Source organism: Lissotriton vulgaris, chromosome 9, assembly GCF_964263255.1.
Source record: "Lissotriton vulgaris chromosome 9, aLisVul1.2, whole genome shotgun sequence".
In the NCBI taxonomy this organism is placed as follows: domain Eukaryota; kingdom Metazoa; phylum Chordata; class Amphibia; order Caudata; family Salamandridae; genus Lissotriton; species Lissotriton vulgaris.
The window spans coordinates 1236016265-1236024028 of record NC_141697.1 but is presented as its reverse complement, the minus strand read 5'-3'; the positions used below and the strand labels follow the sequence as shown (position 1 = coordinate 1236024028).

The window sequence follows — 7764 nt, the reverse complement described above, 5'->3', positions numbered from 1 at the left end:
CAGACATGGAACGGAAACGGCGCTGCTAGCCATAACAGAAGAAACCAGGCAGATCCTGGATCGAGGGGGATTAGGGGCAGTCATCCTCCTCGATCTAAGAGCCGCGTTTGACACGGTATGCCACAAAACCCTATTACGTCGACTTTTCGACCTAGGAGTGTCAGGAAACACTCTAGCATGGCTAGGATCATTCCTGAGCGAAAGGACTTTTCAAGTCTTTGACGAAGACGCTATCTCCGGAAGCACACCACTGGACTGTGGGGTACCGCAGGGCTCATCACTAAGCCCCACATTGTTCAATGTGTACATGAGGCCGCTGGCTGAGATCGTGCGTCCATATGGCATTAAGATTGTTACATATGCCGACGACACTCAGCTGGTGGTCTCTCTTGCACAGAAGAACAGTGAACCGGCTCAGGCCAACCTAACGACCTGTATGGAAGAGATCAGGAGTTGGATGACAGCATCCTCCCTCAAACTCAATGGTGACAAAACCGAGCTCATGCTGCTCGGCCGCCCAGCTTTGTCCAACATCGATCGACTATGGCACAGTAGTAATCCAATAACGATTGGACTTCAACAACGCGCTTTACCTAGGGGCAACAGAATATGTGCTGCAAAAACTCCAACGGACCCAGAATTACGCTGCACGCACGCTGCTCCAGATTCCACGCAGAGATTCTGTGGCACCTGGATTGAGGACCCTACACTGTCTCCCTGTCAGGGAGAGAATAAAATTAAAAGCCAGGTGCATATCCCACCAAGCATTCTGGAGAACCGGCCCAAAATCAACCACTCCCTGCTCTCCCCCGGCAAACAACTTCGATCCACTAACACATTCCTAGCAGTAACCCCCAGGATCAAGAGGTCAAGAGCAGGAGGAAGGTCCTTCACGCTCAACGCCGCTAGGCTGTGGAACTCCCTACCCCTAAACCTCAGATCGAACCCCAACCTAGCATCCTTTTCGCAAGGATCTTAAAACCTTCCTTTTCAGCAACTAACCTACCCCAGCTCCCCTCCTCATAGCACTCTCCGTTACAATAGCGCTTGGACGCCCAAGGGCAGCAGTCGCGCTTTACAAAACCCCTTTCATTTCATTTCATTTCTTGGGGGTTGACCCAGAAGAAAAAAGTAAAGGGCAGCGCCTGTGGCCAGGAAGAAGTTTCTAGGTGTGTTGGCACTGGAAGTATAAGGTCACCGGGTCGGGTTGGAAGCAGATACTTCCCCGGAAGGAAAAGTATGGCAATACCAGAAGCGAGAGGTCACTCGGTCAGGTTGGAAGCAGGCGCTTACCTGGAATGAAAGTTGTAGTGGCACTGGAAGTTAAAGGTCACCCAGTTGGGTCTGGAAGCAGACTCTTGCCCAGAATGGAAGTGAATGCTGCCGGCACTAAATGTAGGGTACAGTGCTTCTGGCTACGGTGCAGAGGTCACAGGCTTGCCGAACAAATAAAGTAATGGGTGTTGAAAGATCACTTGAAAGTTTAAAACTGCTTAAAAAACCGCTGCCTCAATTCTGCCATAGCGTGAAATTGGTGTGGTATGAGTTTTTGGGGGGGATCTGGGGAGGGGGACCAGGTGGGGGGTGCCTCCACTATGGAGATTACCGACAAGTAACAGACCGTTTCAATACCTTTTACACAATATGTAAGAGTTAAACAAAACAGTAAGCTGCAATACTCAAGAGTAGTGGTCCTAAAGAGGACTGTGCTGGGAGCATCAGCGTTCGCTCCCAGACAGCCTGCGCCAATGCCTATTGCTCTTCCCACAGGTCCACCAGGGTACAGTGAAGGTACAAGCCCCGCCCATGATGGCTCCCAAGCTGCTGCTATCAATAATACAAGAGTGCGGTCTAGTCGTTTTATGGTGTAATGTTTGACAGCGTCATCTGCACGTAAACATTAAACGCACACTACTGTCTTAAATGACTGCGTCAGAGCGGCGGCCATGACAGAATCAGGCGAAAAGGCAAAGCTGCTCTACGGACGCGCGAGGCAGGGAAACGCGCAGGACTCTGGCGGTTTTGCCTGTCCGTAGACGCTTGCGGCTGAGACGTCAGTCGCTCCAGCCACGCACGAACGCCGTGCCGTCGTCATGTCACGCAGCGGCGTCCCATCGGTTGCTCGGCCATCCCTCCCTGGCTCTCTTTAGCTCCTGCGCCGTCGCTCGCTCGGCGCTCGATTCTGTCCAACTGAATCAAAATGTCGGACGGCGGCAGACGCGGCGGTGGCGGCTCCTCCGCCAGGGAGGCCGCCAAGGGGGCCGCGCCGGAGGCCAAGCCCGACCCGGCCGGCAAGGTGAGCGCCGGCAAGCGCACCCTGAGCAAGAAGGAGCAGGAGGAGCTGAAGCGCAAGGAGGACGAGGAGGCGGCCGCCGAGATCTACGAGGAGTTCCTGGCCGCCTTCGAGGGGGGCGACGCCAGCAAAGTCAAGACCTTCGTGCGGGGGGGCGTCGTGAACGCGGCCAAGGAGGAGCTGGAGGCGGACCAGAGGCGAGGCAAGCTGTACACGCCCCCCTCCCGCCCCGCGGAGACCAAGGCCCCGCCCCCGAGCAGTGACAGGGCCCCCCCGCTCCTGGCGCCCGCCGCGGTGGGGGGCTCCTCCAAGAAGCCCCCCCTGAAGAAGGGCGAGAAGGAGAAGGAGAAGAGCAACCTGGAGCTCTTCAAGGAGGAGCTGAAGCAGATCCAGGAGGAGAGAGACGAGCGCTGGAAGACCAAGGGGCGCACCAGCCGCTTCGAGCCCCCCCCGGGGGCCGAGGCCGACGGGCAGCGCCCCTCCCGCAAGAACAAGGCCTCGGGGGTGCTCGACATCTACTCCCCGGGCACGCACGACGCCGTCGACTCCACCACCACCAACCTCTACCTGGGCAACATCAACCCCCAGATGAACGAGAAGATGCTGTGCCAGGAGTTCGGGCGCTTCGGGCCCCTGGCCAGTGTCAAGATCATGTGGCCAAGAACAGACCAGGAAAGGGCCAGGGACAGGCACTGTGGCTTTGTGGCCTTCATGAACAGGAAAGACGCAGAGAGGGCGCTGAAGAACCTCAATGGGAAGCTGATACAAAACTTCGAAATGAAACTGGGCTGGGGGAAAGCCATACATATCCCTCCGCATCCATACTACATCCCACCGTCAATGATGGAGCACACGCTCCCACCACCGCCTTCAGGATTGCCGTTCAATGCCCAACCCCGTGAGAGGTTGAAGAATCCCACCGCGCCCTTACTGCCACCGCCCAAGAACAAGGAGGATTTTGAGAAGACTCTGTCGCAGGCCATTGTCAAAGTAGTCATCCCAACAAAAAGGAATTTACTTGCTCTCGTTCACCGAATGATCGAGTTTGTGGTACGTGAAGGGCCCATGTTTGAAGCCATGATCATGAATAGAGAGTTAAACAATCCCATGTTCAGTTTTCTATTTGAAAACCAAACACCAGCCCATGTGTATTATAGATGGAAACTCTTTACGATTTTGCAGGGAGATACTGCAACCAAATGGCGGACTGATGACTTTCGCATGTTCAAAAATGGTTCCTTATGGAGGCCTCCGCCTTTACACCCATACCTTCGTGGGGCATCTGAGGAGAAGGAGGAAGCAGAGGAGTTTATTGAAGAGCCCAACAAAAAGGGTGCTCTTAGAGAAGATCAGAGGGACAAGTTGGAGGAAATTCTGCGTGGATTGGCACCACGGAAAAAGGATATTGGCGAAGCCATGGTTTTTTGTCTTAATCATGCAGAAGCTGCTGAAGAAATTGTAGATTGTATCACTGAATCGTTGTCCATTCTTAAGACTCCACTTCCTAAAAAGATAGCTAGACTGTATTTGGTCTCAGATGTGCTATACAACTCTTGCGCTAAAGTTGCCAATGCTTCATACTTCAGAAGATTTTTTGAAGCAAAACTCTGTCAGATATTTGCTGATCTTCATGCTGCTTACCGAGCAATACCAGGTCATTTACAATCTGAAAACTTTAAACAGCGGGTAATGACTTGTTTTAGAGCATGGGAAGACTGGACTATTTACCCTGAGCCTTACCTGATAAAGTTGCAGAATGTTTTCTTAGGCCTTGTAAATGTTGTAGATGGTAAAGAACCAGAGGAATTGCCGGATGACATTGATGGTGCTCCTATTGAGGATGAGCTAGATGGGGCACCATTGGACGATGTGGACGGTATCCCCATTGATGATATTGACGGTGTTCCTATTAAGATGCTTGATGATGATCTGGATGGAATGCCTTTGGATATTCCAGAGGAGCCCAAGAAGAATGAGTCCATGTTCAAAGTTGCACCATCAAAGTGGGAAGCTGTTGATGAAACTGAATTGGAATCGCAAGCTGTGACAACATCTAAGTGGGAACTATTTGACCAGCAGGAAGAGTCTGAAGAAGAAAAAGAAAATCATAATCAAAAAGAAGAAAGTGAAGAAGATGATGATGAGGATGACTCTCAGAGCTCGAAGTCTGATGAGCAATACTATTCCAATCCGGTGAAGGATGATGTGAATGAAACCAAATCCTATATCAAGTTTACCGAAATGATTGAAGAGAAGCGTGCCAAACTGCGGGAAATTGAACTGAAAGTGATAAAGTTTCAGGACGAGTTAGAATCTGGAAAGCGTCCTAAGAAATCTGGTCTGAGCATACAGGAGCAAGTTGAACACTATAGAGACAAACTGCTTCAGAGGGAAAAGGAGTTGGAAAGAGAAAGGGATCAGAAGGAGAAAGAGAAACTGGAAGCCAGATTTAAAGACAAGAAGGAAAAGGATGACACCCCACCACCAAGGAAAGAAAAGAAAAGGAGACACAGTTTATCTCCGAGCCCTTCTCGTAGCAGCAGTGGTAGGCGAGCAAAATCCCCCTCTCCAAAATCAGAGCGCTCTGAGCGATCTCACAAAGAGAGTTCCCGTTCCAGGTCCTCTCACAAAGACTCTCCAAGAGATGTCAGTAAAAAACTCACGAGATCGCCATCTTGTTCCAGAACGCCCAAAAGATCGCGACGGTCACGGTCCCGGACCCCTAAAAAGTCCAGGTCCCCATCACGATCTCCACACAGACCTCACAAGAAGTCAAAGAAAAGCAAACACTGACAAAACATTGACTTTTTTAAAAACAAGGCTGTCTTACTGGAAATGTTTTTTTCTTTTTTCCTTTTTTGTACCTTAAGAGTGCATTAAAAAACAATTAAAAGCATTCCAGACATTTTTGGGTGAATGCACTTCCATACTTCCATACTTGTCAGTAACTATTGTACATCTGTACAACCGTCATATTAATATTGATTATTTAGATTGATTTATATTTGTGAAAATACCTTTAGTAAAATGTCATGTTAGAAATCTCACTTTGCTTTAACTGAGTCCTATTTTTTTTTAACGTGTCATAGAAAAAAATACCTAATAGTATCTGTGAACCATTAACCATGGTGTTAGTGTGGCATTAGATCTTAAAATAATAGCTTTCCAAGACCATTAGGTAAAGTTGCAATTTTAAGGTATTTGACTGTGCAAGTTTGCTTGTGCTGAGTGCAGCTAAACAGCATTTTGGCTTGAATGTATTTGACTTGTTATAAACATTAATTGGTAGTATGGTAGAAGCATATGCCAAACTACAGACCTAGTGAAATACAATCCGTTTGCAGTAACTTTGTTTTGTCTGCCTTTTACCATATCAGTACTTGATGAGGATTGTTGAGCTAGGCGAACTGCTTTATCTTCACTATAACATATACACTCTTGTACCTTATATAGTCTTCGTGCCTTATTGTTCTGTTGATGTACTTGACTTCAGATTCGTTGTTTTTCAAAGCATAGTGAGTGTTTAAACAATCAAATTAATTTTATTGTAGCTACTTTTCGACTCGTTAAACGCAACCGACGGTTGATCATTCATTCACATATTACACCTGCGTGACATTCCTTTTGTAACTGCAAAATAGGTGTTTGAGTGCCAGGAATGTACAGACTTTCTCTTATCTAAATGGGCATATGGAGTGAGTGTGAAAGTATAGCTATCACTTCGGAGTCGAATGTGTCGCTGATCTCTAGGAAGTGTTGCAGCACAACATTCTATTTCAGGTAAAAGTGAATGGTTTGGTTTTTCGGTGGTATTGGATGTAGTTCCGAGCTTGATGTAACCGGGGGCATGGTTGGCGACGAGACCAAAGTGGCAGTGAAGAAAGGATCTGCTGCGGCCCCCTGGATGGGCCGACCGCCTAAGTGACCAGCGCTCCGTTCCAAGATGGCCGCCGTGTTTGCGCCCGACAGTCTGCAGCCTGCTGAGTGAGTCCCTCTTTTCTTTCGTTGCGCTATCCCGAGATGCTGCGCGGGTGCGTCCTGCGGCGCGGCGCATACGCAGAGTGACGGCGGAGCTTCGGAGCTGGAGCGCGCCCTGCACGGTAAGGACCGAGAGCGCACCGGCTCCTCTGCTGTGTGTGCGGGGCCTGGGCGGGTCAGTGTCCCTCGGGCCGCACCCGCCGCATTCAATGCGCGCCCTCCGTGCCACCGTAGCCCCAGCCCGAGGGGCTGCGGAGCCGTGCACCGACGGCCATCGGCGTCGCTTCAAATACTATAGTGGTGCTTCCATTGTTAGCCTGGCCCAAGGACTCGATACTGCCGTAGAATCGCAGGGTTTCTAGATTTAGACTGGTCTCGAGTGTGCTTTATACACAGATTAGGTATGGCAGCAATGCAAGCTTCCTTCATCCATAGGAGCAGGCAGCAATCAAGCTTCCTTCATCCATAGGAGCAGGCAGCAATCAAGCTTCCTTCATCCATAGGAGCAGGCAGCAATGCAAGCTTCCTTCATCCAATGCAAGCTTCCTTCATCCATTGGAGTAGGCAGCAATGCAAGCTTCCTTCATCCAATGCAAGCTTCCTTCATCCATTGGAGTAGGCAGCAATGCAAGCTTCCTTCATCCATTGGAGTAAGCAGCAATGCAAGCTTCCTTCATCCATAGGAGCAGGCAGCAATGCAAGCTTCCTTCATCCATAGGAACAGGCAGCAATGCAAGCTTCCTTCATCCATTGGAGTAAGCAGCAATGCAAGCTTCCTTCATCCATTGGAGTAAGCAGCAATGCAAGCTTCCTTCATCCATTGGAGTAGGCAGCAATGCAAGCTTCCTTCATCCATAGGAGCAGGCAGCAATGCAAGCTTCCTTCATCCATTGGAGTAAGCAGCAATGCAAGCTTCCTTCATCCATTGGAGTAAGCAGCAATGCAAGCTTCCTTCATCCATTGGAGTAGGCAGCAATGCAAGCTTCCTTCATCCATAGGAGCAGGCAGCAATGCAAGCTTCCTTCATCCATTGGAGTAGGCAGCAATGCAAGCTTCCTTCATCCATAGGAGCAGGCAGCAATGCAAGCTTCCTTCATCCATTGGAGTAGGCAGCAATCTAGCTTCCTTCATCCATAGAAGGAGCAGGCAGCAGTGCACGCTTCTTCAATCACAGAAGGAGCAGGCACCAATGCAAGCTTCCTTCATTCATAGCACAGGCAGGCTGCACATCAGTCCCAACGTCCTTCATTCATAAAAGGGTCAGGCAGCATCAGTCCAAGCTTCTTCACCCACAGATGGAGCAGGAAGCAGCAGTGCAAGCTTCCTTCATTCGTAGCACAGGCAGGCTGCATCAGTCCAAGCTTCCTTTATTCATAGAAGGGGCAGACGGCAGCAGTGCAAGCTTTCTCCATCCATAGTAGGGGCAGGCGGTATCAGTCCAAGCATCCTTCATTCATAGTAGCAGGCATTAGTCCAAGCTTCATTCATTCTCA

The 7764-nt window shown here is 49.8% G+C and overlaps 1 protein-coding gene and 1 pseudogene across 2 annotated transcripts in view; both read left to right on the top strand.

The window, feature by feature from the left end:
* The first annotated feature begins 2167 nt into the window (after positions 1-2167).
* Positions 2168-5340, top strand: LOC147693146 (U2 snRNP-associated SURP motif-containing protein pseudogene; annotated as a pseudogene). Its single transcript, XR_015300106.1, has one exon. The product of XR_015300106.1 is annotated as a U2 snRNP-associated SURP motif-containing protein pseudogene (transcript).
* Positions 5341-6314: 974 nt separating this feature from the next.
* LOC147693145 (putative peptidyl-tRNA hydrolase 2) overlaps positions 6315-7764 on the top strand; it is a 71850-nt gene continuing 70400 nt past the window's right edge. Inside the window, exon 1 of the mRNA XM_086939393.1 lies at positions 6315-6393. The gene's annotated coding sequence lies outside the window, so the exon portion shown is untranslated. The remainder of the gene's footprint in view (positions 6394-7764) is intronic.